The sequence below is a fragment of the Camponotus floridanus genome, unplaced genomic scaffold (assembly GCF_003227725.1).
Source record: "Camponotus floridanus strain SB8 unplaced genomic scaffold, Cflo_v7.5 scaffold238, whole genome shotgun sequence".
Lineage (NCBI taxonomy): Eukaryota > Metazoa > Arthropoda > Insecta > Hymenoptera > Formicidae > Camponotus > Camponotus floridanus.
The window spans coordinates 37758-60001 of NW_020229368.1; positions in this window are offsets into that span (position 1 = coordinate 37758).

Below are 22244 nucleotides of genomic sequence, written 5' to 3' on the forward strand. Positions count from 1 at the left end.
TATTTTTCATTGAGTACTTGTCGAGTTATGAGGCTTGAAATCATGTTTTAATTTAACATAAACCGTAATATATCTAGTAAAATATTCATTTTTCGATTATCTTGCCTTAATACTTTTATGTACAAAATAATGAGAGAAATCAATTGGTGTAAAAAAACACATAGTTATTTTTAAGAAAAAATATGTAATTTGCAATTAACAATTACATATTTTTTCTTTGAAACAACTATGTGTTTTTTTTACACCAATTGATTTCTCTCATTATTTTGTACGTAAAAGTAAGTAGGTATACTATGTCAGTTCTAACCCAGGACCTCTCAGGGGGGGTGAGGCGCGAGGGGAACCGCGGTGCGGGGGGAGTGACGTCACCCGCGGGGAAAGGGGATCCGCGGCGCGAGCGATGGACGAGGGGATCCGCGCGGTGAAGGGGGAACCGCGGCGCGAGCGATGGACGAGGGGGTCCGCGAGATGAAGGGGGATCCGCGGCGCGAGCGATGGACGAGAGGGTCCGCGCAGTGAAGGGGGATCCGCGGTGCGAGCGATGGACGAGGGGGCCCACGAGGTGAAGGGGGATCCGCGGCGCGAGCGATGGGCGAGGGGTCCGCGCGGTGAAGGGGGATCCGCAGCGCGAGCGATGGACGAGAGGGTCCGCGAGGTGAAGGGGGATCCGCGGTGCAACCGATGGACGGTGGTGTGAGAAGGACAGCGCTATGTATGGGAAAAGGACAGTGCAAAATGTGTGAAGAGGACAGTGCTACGAGTGCGACAAGGATGGCGTTAACGTGGGACAAGGACGACGTATAGGTGGGAGAAGGACGACGCAAAGGTAAGTGAACAACGAGTATATTTTAAGCGAAAGAGAGAGGGAGAGAGCGATAATATCGAGAATAACAACGCGTGCGAGAGAGAACAACGCGAGTGAGAGAGAACGCATATGAAAGAGAGAACGATAGCGCTAAGACGACGTGTACAAGAGAGAGAACGATAATATCGCGAGACTTACAATTAGTGCGCGTGCGAGAGAGAACGATAATATCGCGAAGACTTGCAACTAGCGCGTGCGAGAGAGAACGATAGCGCGAAGACGACGCGTGCAAGAGAGAACGATAATATCGCGAGACTTACAACTAACGAGTATGATAGAGATAGCGATACTTAAAACTAGCGCGAAAGAGACGCAAGAGAGATGCAAGGATGGGAACGCATGAAGAGGTGCATAAATAATTAGATTTTTTTTACATCAAAATATAAAATATAAATTTATTAAAAATGTGTGTATTTTATACAATTGTGTGTGTGTGTGTGTATGTACTTAAAATTAAGACTATAATAAAATAAAATATAATAATAAAATAATAATAAAAATAATTTGGTGGTGCGGGGGGGGGGGGGAAGCCGCTCCTGGAAGACTAGGGGCGATGTGTCGGGCTGAGGGACTTCCGCTCCTGGTCCTCTCGTCGACTATTCATGTACTCTCGTAAACTCTGAAATTAAACATAATAATTGTAAATGTTTTAAATTTATTACACATTAGCAAAAATATTTTTACCTTCAACGTTTCCAAGTCATGTCGTAGCATATTCTCATGCACATCTTCTTCGAATTTGTCTATGCCTTTACATAATTCAAGATGTTCACAAAGTCTATTTCCGAAACATTTTGCTTTAGTGTGATTAGGATCTTCCGCATATATACATTCAAAACAAAAACTTGCATTACATTTTTTAACTGAGTTCGCCCAAAATTTTCGAGTTTTGAGAAATCTGTTCAACGAAATTGTGCGGGGGTTTTTCAAGCCGAGCTCACGATTTCTTATAAATTGAACGACTGAAATTTCCCGATTCTTCTTCGAAAGTTGTTCCCGCTCATACTGAAGTAATTCTTCAACATCACTAGTTCGAAAATCGAAATCAGGTTCCTTATCAGATGATTCTTCTTTCGCATATAATTTCTTCCATTTCGCTCTTCTCTCTCTCTCAATCTCAATTTTTTCCACCACAACGGGATCCATCCAGGCATCATATTCATCCATATCTTCATTGCCGATGATTACGTTTTCTTCAACATCATTATCATCCATATCTTCATTACCGATGATTACGTTTTCTTCAGCCATTGCACTAACGTAACACACAAGACTAATGAAACGCAAAGAACAACGAAAGAAATGATACTCTAGTGCAGCAGACTCCTCTTCATTATATATCTTTTTAATATCTCGCGTCTCATTCCAACTAGAGCATCGTGTCTCATCTACCTCAGCATTTCTCTACATCTTTGGCGGAGCGTGTTGAGAAAAATTGTCGACTATTCTTATTCGTATGGAAGGAAAGAAATAAAATCATAGATGGAATAAAAATAATTATTTATTGCACGCATCGTAAAGAATATCATTTACAGCACATGTTAATAATTCGCAATCGATCAATGATTCGCTGTCAAAGACATCACTCTCACGTATCGTTTTTCAGCATCGCATACAGTAGTAATATTATTACGTTGTAATACAGTTTCAAATTGTTTAAATTTTTCATTTACAAGATACGTATTCTCGCATAACCAATTGTGCATATGATCGATACAATTTTCAAAATTAAATAAATGTAATAACGATTCTGGTTTCATGTACAAAGAATTTTCGCATAATGCAAGTTTTACAATTTTCGATTGATACATTTCAATCGTTAAATCTCCAATTCTTAATGGGGGAGCAGTCGATTGTAGAAATTGTTCAACGTCTGCTTGCTTCCGCATCAACAAATTCCACATTGAAAAGGGTAACACTATTTGATTGCCTCGATTATCGCCGAGAATCAGCTCCACGTACGATACAGCTCCAACGCTTATTCCAATATCCAAATAATTGTACGACGTCGGGGTTAGAGCGTACCTTCTTCCAAGTATGCGAGCTGCACGACGAGGCTGGATACTATAAAATATAAATAATTATACAACAATATTAAAAATCAATAAGTAACAAATTTTTTAAACGATTTAAACTTACGTGTCGCATTTTTGCTTCTTACACGGTGGAGTTTCACCATTTCGAATCGGAATGTAGAAATTCATATTTCTTCAGCGATGAATCTTTCACACGCGCGATTGATGCAATACTGCAATCGTATTAGAATCAATATCAATTCAAATAGTATCCCAAATTATGATGTAGAGGGGATTATTGCTGACACAATATTTTAATTTCCTCCAAAATTTTGTCGCGCCGATGTACGGCTGCGATGACATCATCATCTTCGGAACAAAGATTTAGTTGAATTTGCAAAAATCGAGCGCCGATGTACGGCTGCGCCTGATGCAATCACGTTAAAATTTTCAAATGTATGTGACAAATAATGAAAAAATAACCGCCAAGGTTAAAACATGCATCATCCCCAGACAAAGATTTAGCTGAAAGCGCTAAAATCAAGGGCCGATGTATTCGGTCTGATAAAGGATGAAAATAACGGTGCGATAATGACCGAATTCATCGGATCCGGCACTTTTTTATTTACAAGCGGTATATCGTACGTATTGTCCATCGCATAATCGCTCGTGTCAAATCTGGTGATATCGCGCTTCATGTTCTCATAGACATCCGCGCACTCAATGTGATATATGAGACTGTCTGTGTTGGTGTACATGATCTTACATTTGTCGTAATACAGAGGAAATATGTACTCGTGATGAAATTCGTACAGACACGTCTTGGATATGGATGCTAGGATGGGCATTGTCGCGAATACTTAATTTAACGACAATGAAATCTTGTCAATTATTGAAGAACTTCGCGAGGCCGACCTTATTATAAATTAAACTATGCGTCGACGCTACGTGTCATTCGGTTAATGTTCTCGGTACCGAAATGTCGATTAATAAATTTGGATTATCGCTCGGAACATCGATCGACTATTAAACGGTTATCGAACGGAAATGAACGTCCGTCGAACAGCTATTGAACGGTAATTGAACGGTCATCGAATGGAACGAACGCTCGTCGAACGGTCATTGAACGGAAACGAACGGTCATCGAACGATAATTGAACGATCGCCGAACGGAAACGGACGCTCGTTGAACGGTCATCGAACGGTAATGAATGACCGTTGAACGGAAATTACAAATGGATCGATGAGCTATCTCGACTCGATGCAGAGTACAATACGCGAAAACATCGCACCATCGGTATGAGACCTGTCGACGTCACTCCGGCGATCGCCGAAAAACTTTTAAATACTGTGTACAGCAACGTAAAAATTGCGGCTCCGGCAAAATTTAATGTAGGCGATTCGGTACTCGTGAGCAAATACAAGACCATCTTTGAAAAAGGTTTCACACCTAATTGGACGACCGAAGTGTTTAAGATTATCGAGGTGCAGAAAACTAATCCCGCGACATTCATACTCGAAGATTCGCGGGGAAATCCCGTCGCTGGAGGATTCTACGAATACGAGTTACAACGCGTCGCCAATCCCGACGTATATCTCGTGGAAAAAATTTTGCGGGAAAAGGGTGACGAGGTTTACGTGAAATGGTCGGGAATGGATAAATCATACAACTCTTGGATTCATAAAAATAATGTGTTGTAAACATTTATTGAAACATAAAATATGCGTATAAAATATATATAAATATAAAAATATATAATATAAAATGTACAAAATATATACATGGTTATGTACAAAATATACAAAATAAACAAAATATAGATTTATTTACAACGGTATCTGATAATGTCCCCACGGTAGCGTATCGGTGGTATCGGGTACGATATATCGCTTATCATCGTACGGACTCAGAGCAATTTTCGTCTCGCGGATCGTGTATACTTGGTGTAATTTAGATCGTACACACGACTGCTGACGCGTCATTTCAATCTCTTTGTTCAAGCACCGCGTGTAATCGTCAAACGTTATCGTTCTCGCGACAACATTGCTCTTGACGCCTTTGACTTTCTTCGTATCCTTTTTCCCATTCACTCGTAACGCGTACATCTTTGCTCTGAGCCCGACGAATTCGGTCATTATGGCACCGTTGTTTTCATCCTTCATCAGACCCGGTACCTTTTTATTTACAAGCGGTATACCGTACACATTATCCACCGCATAATCGCTCGTGTCGAATCTAGCGATGTCGCGCTTCATATTCTTATACACATCCGTGCACTCGATGTGATATATGAGACTGTCCGTATCGGTATACATTACTCGACATTTGTCGCGATACATTGGCGCCATATACTCGTGATGAAATTCATACAAACATGTCTTGGATATGTCAAGGATGCACATACCCACGTAAATCGGTTTGTAGAATTTCACCTCGAGTTTACGCAATTCCACAGCGATTAAGTTTTCCGAAAAAACGCTTCTGCTGTGGAAATTTGGTTTCGCAATCATCGCCTCTGCACTGTATCGTCCGTCCCACTTTGTTAATAATTTTACATCGACACGATTGCGCACATTTTCCATCGTTTTACCAAACACCGCATTATTCATTAATTTGTATAAATTTTTTTCGAAATCATTTTTAGCCAATGTTCTGAAATGTGTATTTAATTCTATGTAATTTTGAAGCCAGGGAGATTGTGAAAACTGTAAAATTCGATGTATTTTTGTTACACGAAGGCCGTGACGTGTACACTGCTGCAGGTTGCGGTAGTGTATCACGTAACGTTTCTTATCGTATAACGTTGCAAGCAGCTTGAATTCCCGCTTGCCAGGTGGTTTGTCGCGTGTCGGGCAAAACGGTAGGTCAGTGTGTGCATCGTGAAGATGTTGCGGGTATTCGAGGTCCACTTCGAGGATATAGCCCGTAAAAGAATCTAGCGCGATGGATGATACGTCAAAATTTGACACATCGTCGACCCATCGAAAATCAGCATAGGGCAGCGGTTGACACATTGCCCATCCGTACAAATTATTTACATCAAAGTACATCAAGTACGATGATGATTTCGATGGATCGTACGACTCAATGTACATGTTATTAGCGCGAGCGTATCTACCCGAACATTGGCTCAGACCACCGCGTATATCACGTTCGATAAACATAACCATGTCGATGTCTGTAAGCAACTCGAACGTGATCTTTGTATGCTTCAACATGGCATCCCACGTGTATCCGGGGAGAGTATAATAATACGCGGGGTCGAGTCCGTAACTTTCGATACATTTATGTCGAAAGTTTTCGAAAATGTCGGCTAATAACAAGACATCAATTTTGAGGTACAAGTCGCTATATTCGCCTAGCGTCCGAATGGAGAATCGTGTCCAGACGTTCTCGGCGTGCGCGTAATCGCTCTCGGATACAGTTTCACCGGTCAAGGAACTGTAAAACGATTTGCGCGGTGGTAAACACGTATCATGCAACTTGTCGACGGAATCGATGTATTCGTATGGAAATACACCTTTTCGCGTTAACAAATTGAAATTTTCGGCAGATAAATTTTGAAACTCCGATTTTAAAATTTTAAGCTTATTGTTCGCGAGCGAGTCCGACAGTGAGCCGCGGAAAAGTGATAATAGTGCAGTGAAAAAGTCAAATAGAAATAACAGAACTTTATTGCAGTCAGAACTTTTACGGTAACAATTATTGAGTGCAGCGGCAACGCGTAACAGCGAAGAAGCGAGCAGTGCAGCGGGATAGTGCGATTTTCGTGCGAGATATCGCGAGCGGTGTAACGTTCAAGAAAAATCAGTGTCCAAGAAAACTAGCGGTCGTCGTGCGAATATGTCTGCGATATTGACAGAGAGAAAAGCGGTGGTCCGAAAAGAGCAAGCGGTCGTTATAAGCGGTTTGACAAAGCGGCGTAACTAAGCGGTGTGAGCGTAAAGTAAAGACTTCGAAAAGCAAGTCTTCGGTCGGTCCGCGTGCGGTGCCCCTTTTATTGCGAGCGGATTTTGGGCCCGTTGCGACGTGGACCAATTAATTTCGTATTTAGCGGTGACCTCAGGGCGCCGCGCATTATTCGCCGCCGATGAGGTCAGGAATTAGCGTTATTGCGTTTGCCATGCGCACGACCTTTTTCGATCAGCTGATTGGCCATCAGCTGATCGTGACGTATGGGCGCGCATGCCCGACAGTTGCGTGGATTTTGACGGCGGTGGACAATGTTGTTGTCAATTGTATATGTTGAGCGTTTTTATGGCACGAAAAAGGCGAGAGATAACTCGAACGGTCGAGTTTGTTGAAAAAATGGATTTTTCGAGAAGTTTCTCGACGCCGGTTAAGTTCGAATTTTTAAACTGCGATTGTGAATCTCAAACATCCCACCCGCCTCGTCAGCGCGTGACGAAACTCGCGAGTGCGTGCGGGGACGGGCAGGTGTCGCGAGCGGTTCGATTGATGAAGCGTGGATCGCGATCAATGAGTGGAATGTGTGACGTAACACGCCGACACGTGTTCCTCAGTTTGTCGGATTATTTCGAGGTGGAAAGTGACGTGATATGAAGTGAAATATTTACAATGATTAGATGATGTATAGTACAATTGAGGTGGATGATTACTTAATGTCGCTCGGCGGTATGCGGTGAACGATAAGCGGCTGATCGCGAAGTTAAGTGGTGAAAAATGAAGCGGGGACGAACAGCTGATAGAGGTGATGGAGAGGAAAAAAAATATACAATATGAACGAGTGAAGTAGAGTGCGGTTACTATAATACATATACCGGGTGTTTCAGACCACCCGTACACCCCATTTTAAAGCAAAGGAAGTGGTTATTTTGAAAAATGTTTCAGACAAAAGTTGTTGAAGATAAAGTAATGCATTACATGGGTAAATTTGATTGACTTTGGGTGGCGTCGTGAAGGTCATGTCAAGGTCGACTTGAATTTTTTAAATGGGAACCCCTATTTTTCATTGCATATTCTTGTAGCTTATCTCGAGAACTTTCCAAAACACTATAATTAAGTACCTTTTTATTAAGTACTTTTTGAGTTATAAGGCTTGAAATAATTTCTTAATTTTATATAAACCATAAAATATCTAGTAAACCATTCATTTTTCGATTATCTTACCTTCATACTTTTATGTATAAAATAATGAGAGGAATCAATTGGTGTAAAGAAAACACATAGTTGTTTCTAAGAAAAAATATGGAATTGTTAATTGCAAATTACATATTTTTTCTTAGAAACAACTATGTGTTTTCTTTACACCAATTGATTCCTCTCATTATTTTGTACATAAAAGTATGAAGGTAAGATAATCGAAAAATGAATGGTTTACTAGATATTTTATGGTTTATATAAAATTAAGAAATTATTTCAAGCCTTATAACTCAAAAAGTACTTAATAAAAAGGTACTTAATTATAGTGTTTTGGAAAGCTCTCGAGATAAGCTACAAGAATATGCAATGAAAAATAGGGGTTCCCATTTAAAAAATTCAAGTCGACCTTGACATGACCTTCACGACGCCACCCAAAGTCAATCAAATTTACCCATGTAATGCATTACTTTATCTTCAACAACTTTTGTCTGAAACATTTTTCAAAATAACCACTTCCTTTACTTTAAAATGGGGTGTACGGGTGGTCTGAAACACCCGGTATATACAGCGTCGCGAAAGTGACACGCGGAGAGAATAGTTCGGGCGCTATTCGTTCGCGGACGCGTGAGCCTCCTTGACCCCCGGCAGGAGGACAAGTTTCACCACCGGCTGGACGAGTTCCGAGGTGGAGGTTCGGACGGTCACGACGCGGACCGTGCCGTCGCTTCCGGGGTGTAACCGGGTAATTCTCGCGGGGGGCCAATGGGTGGGCGAGGTGGACTCCGAGCGGATGAGGCACAGTGCTCCGACTTCTGGTGCTGGCTCGGCCTTGAGCCATTTCGACCGAGGTGCCAAGGCGTGGATGTACTCCTGTGACCATCGCTGCCAGAAGTGGTCACGCATTTGCTGGAGTAGCTGCCATCGCGACAGCGTGTTCGGTGACTGGTCTGCCAGCGAAGGCTCCGGAACTGCCAACAGCGGAGCGCCTATGAGGAGGTGTCCTGGAGTCAAGGCCGACAGGTCATCCGGATCATCCGACAAGGCCTGCAACGGACGAGAATTTAAGCAAGCCTCGATTTGTGCTAGGAGGGTGCTCATCTCCTCAAAGGTGAGAGTAGACTCTCCGATCACTCGTCGCAGGTGATGCTTGGTTGATTTCACCGCGGCCTCCCATAGCCCTCCAAAGTGCGGTGCGGCAGGAGGGTTGAAACGCCAGGATACGCCCTCCTTGGTGACTCCCTACTCGATGCGACGGCCATCGGGGGAAGACGCACGGAAGAACTCTCGCAGCTGCCTGTCCGCGCCGACGAAGTTGGTGCCGCAGTCGGAGTATATTTCCTCGCACAGACCTCGACGGGAGATGAACCTGCGGAATGCGGCGAGGAATGCGTCCGTGGAGTAGTCGGACACTACTTCCAGGTGAATTGCTCTGGAACAAAGGCAGACAAATAAGGCCTTGTGTGCTCGCTGTCCTCGCCCCTTGGATGGGCGGAGGAATATCGGACCGGCGTAATCGACCCCTGTCCTCAGGAAGGGGTGCGCTGGAGTAACCCGACCTGGCGGGAGATCGCCCATCAGAGGCCGCGGAGTGTTGGCTCGCCAGCGAACGCACGTCACGCATCGTTGTAGGATCCGCTTGACCACGGCTCGACCTCGCGGCACCCAGAAGCGGAGGCGGAGAAGTCCCAGTGTGAGCTGCGTGCCTCCATGCAGCGTCCGTCGGTGGCAAGACTCTACGATGAGCTTGGTAAGCCATGAAGCTGGTGGCGCTATCATGGGGTGGCGCTCATCGTAGGTCAGTATCGCGTGTTTCAGGCGACCCCCAACGCGGAGGATTCCTTGGCTGTCGATGAAGAGGTGCAGCTTAGCCAGGTGGCCGCCCTTGGGCATCGAGCGAGATTCTCGAGCGGCGGCGATCTCAGCGGCGTAATGAATCCCTTGGACGACTCTGAGCCAGCGGAAGAGAGAGACGTCGAGTTCGCTCGGCAGCAGAACGGCGCTGAGAGGATGACGACCGGATGGCCGCCAGCGGAGACACCATGCAGACACACGTAAGAGCCGGTGTAGAGAGGAAAACTGGAGAAGAATTTCCGGCTCCGGTTTGTCCCTGCATGTGGCGACTAATACAGTTCTTTTAATTTCAGGGACCTCGCCCATCATTGTCTGGTTGTCCTGGTCTGGCCATAGCGACGAGTCCCTGGGAAGCCAGTCGGGGGCCTGGGGGGCCACTCCACCAGAGGGGGTGGTCCAGCAAATCCCTCGGGGCGATTCCTCTGGATGCGCAGTCGGCTGGATTATCCTGGCCAGGGACGTGCCTCCACTGTGCTTCGGGTAGCCGCTGTTGAATCAGCGACACCCGATTGGCCACGTAGGTCTTCCACCGCGAGGCGTGACCCTTGATCCAGTGGAGGGCGACCCTGGAGTCGGACCAGAGGTACACCGGTGCTGACGGTATATCTAGTGAAGACCGGAGATGGCACGTGAGATTCGCAAGCAAGGAGGCAGCGCAAAGTTCCAGCCGCGGGAGAGTCACGGGCTTTATGGGAGCGACCTTGGTTTTGGCGGCGAGAAGATGAGTGGCCGTCCCGTCGGCAGTGGTCACGCGGAGGTAGACGACGGCAGCAAAGCCACGTTCGGACGCGTCGGCGAATCCGTGGATCTCAATCTGCGAAGCCTGGTGAGTCGTCCCTAGCCAGCGCTCCACCCTGAGGCGCCCCAGCACATGGAGCTCGGAGAGGAGACGCTGCCAGGACTGGGCGTCCTCGGTTGGGAGCGGAGTGTCCCAATCCAGTCCCTTTAGCCATGCAGACTGTATTAGTATCTTGGCGCGGATGATGACAAGAGCTAGCCATCCTAGAGGGTCGAACAACCGCGCCGTCTCTGACAGGACTCGCCTCTTGGTGTATTCGCCTGTGACTGGAGCCTGGATCGTGAAGGAGAAGTCGTCGCTGGCGGGATGCCAGCGCAGGCCCAAGGTGGAATGCACCTCGTTCTCCCAGGAGTGATGCGCTAGCTGCAGCCGGTGATCACCCCTTCAAGGATGGCTTCGCTGTTGGCGGCCCACTTCCGCAGCGGAAACCCGCCCGCCGTGCAAAGCTCTCGGAGCTCTGTTTGCAGAGCGACGGCATGGTGCAAGGAGTCGGCTCCCGTTATGACGTCGTCCATGTAACAATCATGGCGTAGAGCGAGGGCCCCTCTTGAACCTCGTGCTTCCTCGTCAGTAGCCAGTTGGCGGAGTGTGCGGACGGCGAGGAACGGCGCACAGGCGAGCCCGTAGGTGACGGTGTTGAGCTCATATTCTTGCGTCTTTTCAGAGACTCTCGGGCGCCAGAGAATCCGTTGGAAGCGGCGATCTTTGGGGTGAACGAGGATTTGCCGGAACATCTTCTCGATGTCCGTGACAAATACAAAGCGGTGCCGACGCCAGCGGAAAAGAATGTCAGCCAAGGCCGGAAGTAGGTTGGCGCCGACCATCAGGTGGCTGTTCAAAGAGTCCTCCGAGGTGATTCGTTGCGACCCATTGAATACCACCCGGAGCTTGGAGCCGAAGTTGGACTGGCGGAAGACTCCGTGGTGAGGTAGGTAGCATGCTGCTGTACTAGTCGTGCTCACAGGACTCATGTGTTCCAGGTCCTCGTACTCCTGCATGAATTCCCGATACTTGGCACCGAACTCAGGATCTCTCTTGGACCGGAGGTCCATGGCGTTCAGGAGGCGTTCGGCGGATTTTCGAGTCTCACCAAGCGACGTTGGCGAGGAAGAGAACGGAAGACGTACGACGTACCGACCGGATGCAGTCCGCTGGTAAGTGCGTGTGAAGAGGGTCTCACACTGTTCCTCCTCCGGCGTGAGTGCGACGGGGGGAGGAAATTCCTTCTCCTGCTCCCAGAAGCTGTGCACGAGTTTGCTCAATTCTGGGTCCACCGTGCATTGCAGGGAGCTCCGGGGACCCTGGAAGGACGCCGAGCTAGATCCTCCCGACAGGATCCATCCTAGGGCCGCCTTCTGTGCGACTGGCTCACGAGGGCCACCCTTGCGGAGCCCGGCCTCCAAGATGGTCGAGCAGACTTCCGCACCCAGCAATATCTCGACTGGATCGTGCTCCTGGTATCGGGGATCGGCGAGCTCGAGGCCACGGACGTGAGGCCAGAAGGAGAAGTTGGCTGCCGATGACCCTTGATATGCCGACAGTCGCGGCAGTACGAAGGCGACCGCTCTCAGCTTGGCTCCCGTGGTCGTGGAGGAGAGGTTGAGCGCCACTCTGCCGCGGGTTGACCCGGATCGAGCCCCGCCGATGCCGATGATAGACACCGAAGAGCTTGTGCGGGGGAGCTTCAGGCGTTGGACCAGCGCCTCCGAGACGATCGACACCTCGGAGCCTTGATCGAGCATCGCCCGAACTGGGTGAAGATGCCCGGCGCGGTTGGCGATGAGCAGGCGAGCTGTCGCGAGAAGGATCGCCTTGCGCTCGGACGAGGAGTGCATCGCAGCTAGCGCGCTAACCTCGTTGGAAGAGGACGAACTATACGCGTCGTGCAGTGTAGAGTGGTGCTTGCCTTTGCACGTGAAACAGGTTTTGACGGACTGGCATTTGGAGACCAAGTGATTCCCGAGACAGTTATAGCACAGTCGGTTTCGTTCTACGAAGGACTTTCGATCGCTCGCGGACTTCGCCTTGAAGTCGCCACACACCATGAGCGTGTGCTTTCCTTGGCACAGTGCGCACTTTGAGTAGTCGGAGCCGGTCTTCGAGTGGTGAGCCTTCGCAGTTCGCGGCGCACTTTCAGCGGTCCTTGACGATACTCTCGGTTTCGCGGCGTTCAGAGTGAGAATGCGCTTCGCGATAAAATTGACGAGAGTGTCGTGGTCTGGCGGATCAGTGGAGTCGCTGATCGAGGACTCCCATTCCATCCGTGTGCGCGAATCGAAGAGCTCGATAGTGAGGAAGTTGAGGAGGTCCATACCATGGGAGTCGACGGGCCTCCCGATACTCTCCTGCGCGTTTACGGCGGTCGTAACGGCGTTATGTATGCGACCGAGCTCTTCCGCGGACTCGCACTTCATCTTCGGGACCGAAGTAAACGCGGCGAAATTAGAGCGAATGAGCTCTCTTTTGTTTTCGAAATGTCTGCACAGAATCACCCACGCGCGCTGATAATTGTCACCGGTCACAGTCAAAGATTTGATCAACCTTTCAGCGGGTCCCTGGACGCAAGACCGGAGATAGTGGAAGCGCTCGATGTCGGAGACTGACGCATTCTCCCCGATGACTGACAGGAAGAGATCGCGGAACGAGGGCCATTCTTCGTAGGACCCAGAGAACGTCGGGAGTTTGATGCGCGGCAACGACGTCTTAGGAGCCTGCTCCTGAGAAGACTCGCTTTTGAGCGTGGCGGGCTTCTCGCTCTTGAGCTTGTTAGCGTAATCGATTAACATGCTCCGTTGTGTCACGTAAGTGGTTTCCGCAGTATCGATAAAATCTGCTTTTGCGTACTCACTTTCGAGATATTTGTCTTTTAGAGCCGCCACGATGAGGTCGTGATGGGCCTCGAATCTCGTCCATAACGTCTCGAGGATGCGGAGGCGAGCCTGGATTGCTTCGGCGGTGATGCTCGAGACGCCCATCTTACGCAGATTGTCCACGGAGCGGGACATTCGTCTATGGATGTCGTTTTGCGCTTCGAACAACGCCTTCAAACAACGCCTTCAAATCAGCATTCATTGTTCTTTCCTATTTTCAGAGATCACCACACACCACAGAACTGCACTGCACTGAGAGGACCACTCCGAAACAGCGGACGCGGATGGTGGCTCCGGCTCGAAGGACCAGAAATGTTCGCGAGCGAGTCCGACAGTGAGCCGCGGAAAAGTGATAATAGTGCAGTGTGAAAGTCAAATAGAAATAACAGAACTTTATTGCAGTCAGAACTTTTACGGTAACAATTATTGAGTGCAGCGGCAACGCGTAACAGCGAAGAAGCGAGCAGTGCAGCGGGATAGTGCGATTTTCGTGCGAGATATCGCGAGCGGTGTAACGTTCAAGAAAAATCAGTGTCCAAGAAAACTAGCGGTCGTCGTGCGAATATGTCTGCGATATTGACAGAGAGAGACATGGTCCGAAAAGAGCAAGCGGTCGTTATAAGCGGTTTGACAAAGCGGCGTAACTAAGCGGTGTGAGCGTAAAGTAAAGACTTCGAAAAGCGCAAGACTTCGGTCGGTCCGCGTGCGGTGCCCCTTTTATTGCGAGCGGATTTTGGGCCCGTTGCGACGTGGACCAATTAATTTCGTATTTAGCGGTGACCTCAGGGCGCCGCGCATTATTCGCCGCCGATGAGGTCAGGAATTAGCGTTATTGCGTTTGCCATGCGCACGACCTTTTTCGATCAGCTGATTGGCCATCAGCTGATCGTGACGTATGGGCGCGCATGCCCGACAGTTGCGTGGATTTTGACGGCGGTGGACAATGTTGTTGTCAATTGTATATGTTGAGCGTTTTTATGGCACGAAAAAGGCGAGAGATAACTCGAACGGTCGAGTTTGTTGAAAAAATGGATTTTTCGAGAAGTTTCTCGACGCCGGTTAAGTTCGAATTTTTAAACTGCGATTGTGAATCTCGAATACTTATCTTTATCTAAAAATGATGCCAATTTATCGAGACTCGATGCGAGAAATTTGTATGAATCGATGAAACGTAATTTTATTTGATTTTTTGATTCTTCTTCTTCTTTAAGATCAACACTTTTGGTAAACGAAATATATTTTTCCTTGGTTATCGGTAATAACTCGATTTTCTCTTCCAACGCTGTGGCTATTTCTTCGATAATAAAATGAGAATCGTAACCGGATAAATTGTGAAAAACTATCGGAATACAAAAGGAATCTTTATAATTTAGATTACAATTTGAGTGTGCAGGTCCTCTGTATCGCCCGGTCAGATGGCAATGATCGCGAACGCGTGTATCGTCTTGCGCGAACGGTTTTTCGCATATATGACAACGAGTGGCGTTATGGAATTTCTCCCACTCTTCGGACGTTAAATTTACCATGGGGACATTTGTTTTTAAAATATTTTTTACACGTAACGCCAAATTTTTAAGGTCTTCGGCGAACCATGCTATATAATCAACGCTACGACGCGAATGATACGCTGATAATGAGTCATCGTACGAACAATGTACATAATAAGCTAAACTAAATACCCGATGGCGTTGATATAATTTTTCTTCTTTCGTCTTGGCCAGGACACATTCCAAGTCGGCGTAGACCACAAATGGAAGCCGCTCCTTCCGATTGGGGTTGCTGAACTCGAGCCACTTGTCCTTGTCGCTCGGCAATCGGACAGCGCAGTCGTTTAGCTTTCCGCAGTCGACCGTATGGGACTGCAACTTGGCGTCCGAAAGAAAATAATGTAGACATCTGTAAAAGAAATAAAAAATTTTTTTATCATAAGATTTTTTATATAAATTATAATTTTTCAAATAATATAAAATAAACTTACCGATCGTAGATATATTTCTTGTGATAATTTTTGGTTAGTTGTGAGTTCACGAGCCGGGATAAATTCTTGATCCAAGCGAAATGTCCCACGCTGTTGCCGTCTTCAGTGTACAGCAGATTTACATGCTTGTTCCGCTTCTGGTCCGAAAGACGTATCGGGACAATGTTTTTGTCTTCGATGCCGTACACATTGATTGAAATGTCATTTGCATGTTCAAATTTTTTAATCTGATTCACAGTCACTGGAAACTCAATGTCCCGGAGATTCAGCACTGTCGCGTAATGCGGGTACGATGATTCCCGTTCCGCATGACTTTCGGCGAGATACAGAGCGGCGACCACTGCCCACGCGAAACATGCATTGTCCTTTGATTGCACGTTAATCACCGCTCTCTTCATCATAATCTCCCGCGGTAACTTGATGTGACATCACGCGCGCATGGGATTGTACTTGTTTATATTTACAGTCAAGTTCAGTATTCGCGACAATGCCCACCCGCTATCGCGTTCCTGAAACTCTTCCAGAGACGCTAGGGTGGACTCGATAACGCGCTGTTCGTACCACTCGCGTAAATCGGATGTGCGAAAGAGTTCATAGTTTCTCGTATTCACACTTTTATTCGCGTGTTTATCACCCGACACAAATTCGCCGTTGAATATAGTGTTCACTTTTACACAATTGTGTTTTTTTAGAGCGTCCTTCACATGTTCCAACACAATGTCTTTAGCGTCATCGAGAAATTGGCGCGGTTCGATGTGATTATAATTTATCACCGCACCAGTCGATACGCGACTCTCGAACGCCGTATCAATTTCGCGCCACACAAGTCCATTTTGACGCGCACTACATCCGGCACCCGCGTGTACGAAACGTCCACGTACCGAATTTTTCAAATCTTCGAGGCGCGCGATCCGAGCAATCAGTGATTGTCGATTTCCGATCGATAATCGTGGCCGTTTGATTCGACTTTGCTCTTCCAACGACTCGATGTACTCGTCGCATCGTTGCTCCCACACAATGTAGTTTTCCAGCGAATCAAGCAAAGCGGATTGTTCTCGCAAAATTTGCTCCTCCATATTGCTAACGTACACTTGCAAAATTTAGCGTTTCCAGTGATAGGTCTGATGCACTTTAGCTACTGGTGGGGTGCGTCTCTCTATCATGATTTATATATCGTCTCATGCATTGTTTTATCATCGAACATTCTAGAACGATTTCATCTTACAAAAAATTCCCCGTAGTACCGTGTACAATTTGATCTTGATAATTTCACGTTTTGTCACGTACATATGAAAAATCTAACGTGATTGCATCAGGGGCAACCGTACATCGGCCCTTGATTTTAGCGCTTTCAGCTAAATCTTTGTCTGGGGATGATGCATGTTTTAACCTTGGCGGTTATTTTTTCACTATTTGTCACATACATTTGAATAATTTTGGTGCGATTGCATCAGTGGCAGTCGTACATCGGCGCTCGATTTTATCAAATTCAGCTAAATCTTTGTCTAGGGATGATACACATTTTAACCTTGGCGGTTATTTTTTCACTATTTGTCACGTACATTTGAAAATTTTAACGTGATTGCATCAGGCGCAGCCGTACATCGGCGCTCGATTTTTGCAAATTCAGCTAAATCTTAGTTTCGATGCAGATCTTAACCTTGAAAATTTCCCGTTTTGTCACGTACATTTGAATAATTTTGACGTGATTGTATCAGGAGCAGCCGTACATCGGCGCTCGATTTTAGCAAATTCAACTAAATCTTTGTTCCGAAGATGATGATGTCATCGCAGCCGTACATCGACGCGACAAAATTTTGGAGGAAATTAAAATGTTGTGTCAGCAATAATCCCCTCTACATCATAATTTGGGATACTATTTGAATTGATATTGATTCTAATACGATTGCAGTATTGCATCAATCGCGCGTGTGAAAGATTCATTGCTGAAGAAATATAAATTTCTACGTTCCGATTCGAAATGGTGAAACTCCACCGTGTAAGAAGCAAAAATGCGACACGTAAGTTTAAATCGTTAAAAAATTTGTTACTTATTGATTTTTAATATTGTTGTATAATTATTTATATTTTATAGTATCCAGCCTCGTCGTGCAGCTCGCATACTTGGAAGAAGGTACGCTCTAACCCCGACGTCGTACAAGTATTTGGACATTGGAATAAGCGTTGGAGCTGTATCGTACGTGGAGCTGATTCTCGGCGATAATCGAGGCAATCAAATAGTGTTACCCTTTTCAATGTGGAATTTGTTGATGCGGAAGCAAGCAGACGTTGAACAATTTCTACAATCGACTGCTCCCCCATTAAGAATTGGAGATTTAACGATTGAAATGTATCAATCGAAAATTGTAAAACTTGCATTATGCGAAAATTCTTTGTACATGAAACCAGAATCGTTATTACATTTATTTAATTTTGAAAATTGTATCGATCATATGCACAATTGGTTATGCGAGAATACGTATCTTGTAAATGAAAAATTTAAACAATTTGAAACTGTATTACAACGTAATAATATTACTACTGTATGCGATGCTGTAAAAACGATACGTGAGAGTGATGTCTTTGACAGCGAATCATTGATCGATTGCGAATTATTAACATGTGCTGTAAATGATATTCATTACGATGCGTGCAATAAATAATTATTTTTATTCCATCTATGATTTTATTTCTTTCCTTCCATACGAATAAGAATAGTCGACAATTTTTCTCAACACGCTCCGCCAAAGATGTAGAGAAATGCTGAGGTAGATGAGACACGATGCTCTAGTTGGAATGAGACGCGAGATATTAAAAAGATATATAATGAAGAGGAGTCTGCTGCACTAGAGTATCATTTCTTTCGTTGTTCTTTGCGTTTCATTAGTCTTGTGTGTTACGTTAGTGCAATGGCTGAAGAAAACGTAATCATCGGTAATGAAGATATGGATGATAATGATGTTGAAGAAAACGTAATCATCGGCAATGAAGATATGGATGAATATGATGCCTGGATGGATCCCGTTGTGGTGGAAAAAATTGAGATTGAGAGAGAGAGAAGAGCGAAATGGAAGAAATTATATGCGAAAGAAGAATCATCTGATAAGGAACCTGATTTCGATTTTCGAACTAGTGATGTTGAAGAATTACTTCAGTATGAGCGGGAACAACTTTCGAAGAAGAATCGGGAAATTTCAGTCGTTCAATTTATAAGAAATCGTGAGCTCGGCTTGAAAAAACCCCGCACAATTTCGTTGAACAGATTTCTCAAAACTCGAAAATTTTGGGCGAACTCAGTTAAAAAATGTAATGCAAGTTTTTGTTTTGAATGTATATATGCGGAAGATCCTAATCACACTAAAGTAAAATGTTTCGGAAATAGACTTTGTGAACATCTTGAATTATGTAAAGGCATAGACAAATTCGAAGAAGATGTGCATGAGAATATGCTACGACATGACTTGGAAACGTTGAAGGTAAAAATATTTTTGCTAATGTGTAATAAATTTAAAACATTTACAATTATTATGTTTAATTTCAGAGTTTACGAGAGTACATGAATAGTCGACGAGAGGACCAGGAGCGGAAGTCCCTCAGCCCGACACATCGCCCCTAGTCTTCCAGGAGCGGCTTCACCCCCCCCCCGCACCACCAAATTATTTTTATTATTATTTTATTATTATATTTTATTTTATTATAGTCTTAATTTTAAGTACATACACACACACACACACAATTGTATAAAATACACACATTTTTAATAAATTTATATTTTATATTTTGATGTAAAAAAAATCTAATTATTTATGCACCTCTTCATGCGTTCCCATCCTTGCATCTCTCTTGCGTCTCTTTCGCGCTAGTTTTAAGTATCGCTATCTCTATCATACTCGTTAGTTGTAAGTCTCGCGATATTATCGTTCTCTCTTGCACGCGTCGTCTTCGCGCTATCGTTCTCTCTCGCACGCGCTAGTTGCAAGTCTTCGCGATATTATCGTTCTCTCTCGCACGCGCACTAATTGTAAGTCTCGCGATATTATCGTTCTCTCTCTTGTACACGTCGTCTTAGCGCTATCGTTCTCTCTTTCATATGCGTTCTCTCTCACTCGCGTTGTTCTCTCTCGCACGCGTTGTTATTCTCGATATTATCGCTCTCTCCCTCTCTCTTTCGCTTAAAATATACTCGTTGTTCACTTACCTTTGCGTCGTCCTTCTCCCACCTATACGTCGTCCTTGTCCCACGTTAACGCCATCCTTGTCGCACTCGTAGCACTGTCCTCTTCACACACTTTGCACTGTCCTTTTCCCATACATAGCGCTGTCCTTCTCACACCACCGTCCATCGGTTGCACCGCGGACCCCCTCGTCCATCGCTCGCGCTGCGGATCCCCCTTCACCGCGCGGACCCCTCGCCCATCGCTCGCGCTGCGGATCCCCCTTCACCTCGCGGGCCCCCTCGTCCATCGCTCGCACCGCGGATCCCCCTTCACTGCGCGGACCCTCTCGTCCATCGCTCGCGCCGTGGATCCCCCTTCCCCGCGGGTGACGTCACTCCCCCCGCACCGCGGTTCTCCTCGCGCCTCACCCCCCCTGAGGTCCTGGGTTAGAACTGACATAGTATACCTACTAAAGTATTAAGGCAAGATAATCGAAAAATGAATATTTTACTAGATATATTACGGTTTATGTTAAATTAAGAAATGATTTCAAGCCTCATAACTCGAAAAGTACTCAATAAAAAAATATTTTATTATAGTGTTTTGGAAAGCTCTCGAGATAAGCTACAAGAATATGTAATGAGAAAGTGTAGGTTCTATTAAGAAATTGAAGGTGATTTTCATGTGACCTTCAAATAACTCTTCAAGGTCAAACCAATGTTGCCATCTTATGTTTCCCTAGAAACCATACAACTTTTGTCTGAAACATTTTTTCGATTTTTCTTTATTTTCCGAAATATTTGGCTGGGGAAATTAAAATGGGTTACCCTGTATGTACGCAGGAAAGAGTTGTACGTAGTCGTTGAATCTAGGATGTATACTATCCTTACATATATAAGACTCGTAATTAAATGAAATTAATACATTTTTGAAGTTATATATGAATAGTTGTATTACCACGTAGTAGGTAGTTACTGCTATATAAATAAAGTTATTGATAAATAGTTTTATAATCAAAATAACGATAGGGAATTATTTAGTCAAGTTATCCTAAATATCCTAATAAAATTAGTTTAATCGAATAACAGTTTCTGTTCTATTGTACTATACGCTAGAAGTAAATATGATCTAGGAATAAATAGATTCTAATTATTAGATTCTAATTATTATAAAATACGATAATTATAATAGCTTATAGAATAAATCTAAGGAAATTGATATTCGACTTGTCATCTCCTTAATTTAGAGGAATTCAAGTACGCAATACACATTAAGTACAAATAGTATATTAATTAAATTAGTACAGTGTTATCTTAAAATTAATGAATTATAGCACTATAGAGGTAATTGTAGATTGACATAATCTATAATAACATTTGTGGTCACAGGAGGAACGTAAGTTCTTCCTTTTATGGTTTACATACTTTTGTGTTCACTTGTGTTATAGTACGTATGCCCTCTCTAGTATAGTTGACCTATAACGGATGATAAACTGTTAATTAACTAATAATAATAATTTAATTTTTGGTTGAAAATATAATTGCTAATGAGCATGAAATTTTATATTTTATATTATATTTCATTAAATGAAATGATAGATCCTTGTAATAAGGAAATACGTATTATTGATCTGTCGTAGGATTGTTTGTTAGCAGTAACGAGGTGTATACATTGCCTCAAATGCTGAATATATAAATTTACTGGAATAATAGTATAAAGAAACTGTAACACTACTAAATAAATAAATAAATATCAACGAATCTATTCGTGAATAAAAGAGTTGTTTAGATATAAACTTTCGTAATATAATATTACTAAATTAATATTGCTTACCCGGATTACAACGGTTTGCAAACAGCATTTGTAGAATATAACTTTTGCAATATAAACATAATATTACTAAATATAATATTAAATATAATATTACTAAATATAATATTACTAAATTAATATACGATTGGTTTGCAAATAGCATTAATTAGACGTTACTTTTGAATATCGTGTTAAAGTAGATTGTTGCTTTTCTCTCCTGTTATAACTATAATTCATGAAACGGATGTACATCTATGCTGAACAGTTATATGTATTGCCTCACCGGTATAATAATATCTAAATTAGAACCGGTATAATAATATCTAAATTAGAACTTTGTATAAATATACATTGATACGAATATATACTGATAGCAACTGAGTGTATAGATTGAATTTATAAGGATATAAAATTATAGATGGATACATTATATAATGTATCATGTAAATAATATTTGGTTGTTGTCGCTCCATTAAATGATTGCTATGATATGTAAATTACTGTGACATCTATTTCGTCACGGTTGATGAGTTGCGCGCAGGTGCACTGTACTGTCGAGTGTATAATCTTGTAACGGGCGTTCTCCGTCAGAGTCGCGGATAACTGCAGTCGTGTTTCCAAGGATCGGGTAGGCAAGCGAAATAAAAAAAATACGCGTGGTATTTTAAATAATATATATATTTGCGTGTGACGAGATACAATCGTGTCGGTTTGTGTGTATGTGTAGATGTGTGTGTTTAAATGGTGCAACGCGTGGTTCGGCTGTGCGCGTGGGTGTGTGTGTGTGTGTGTG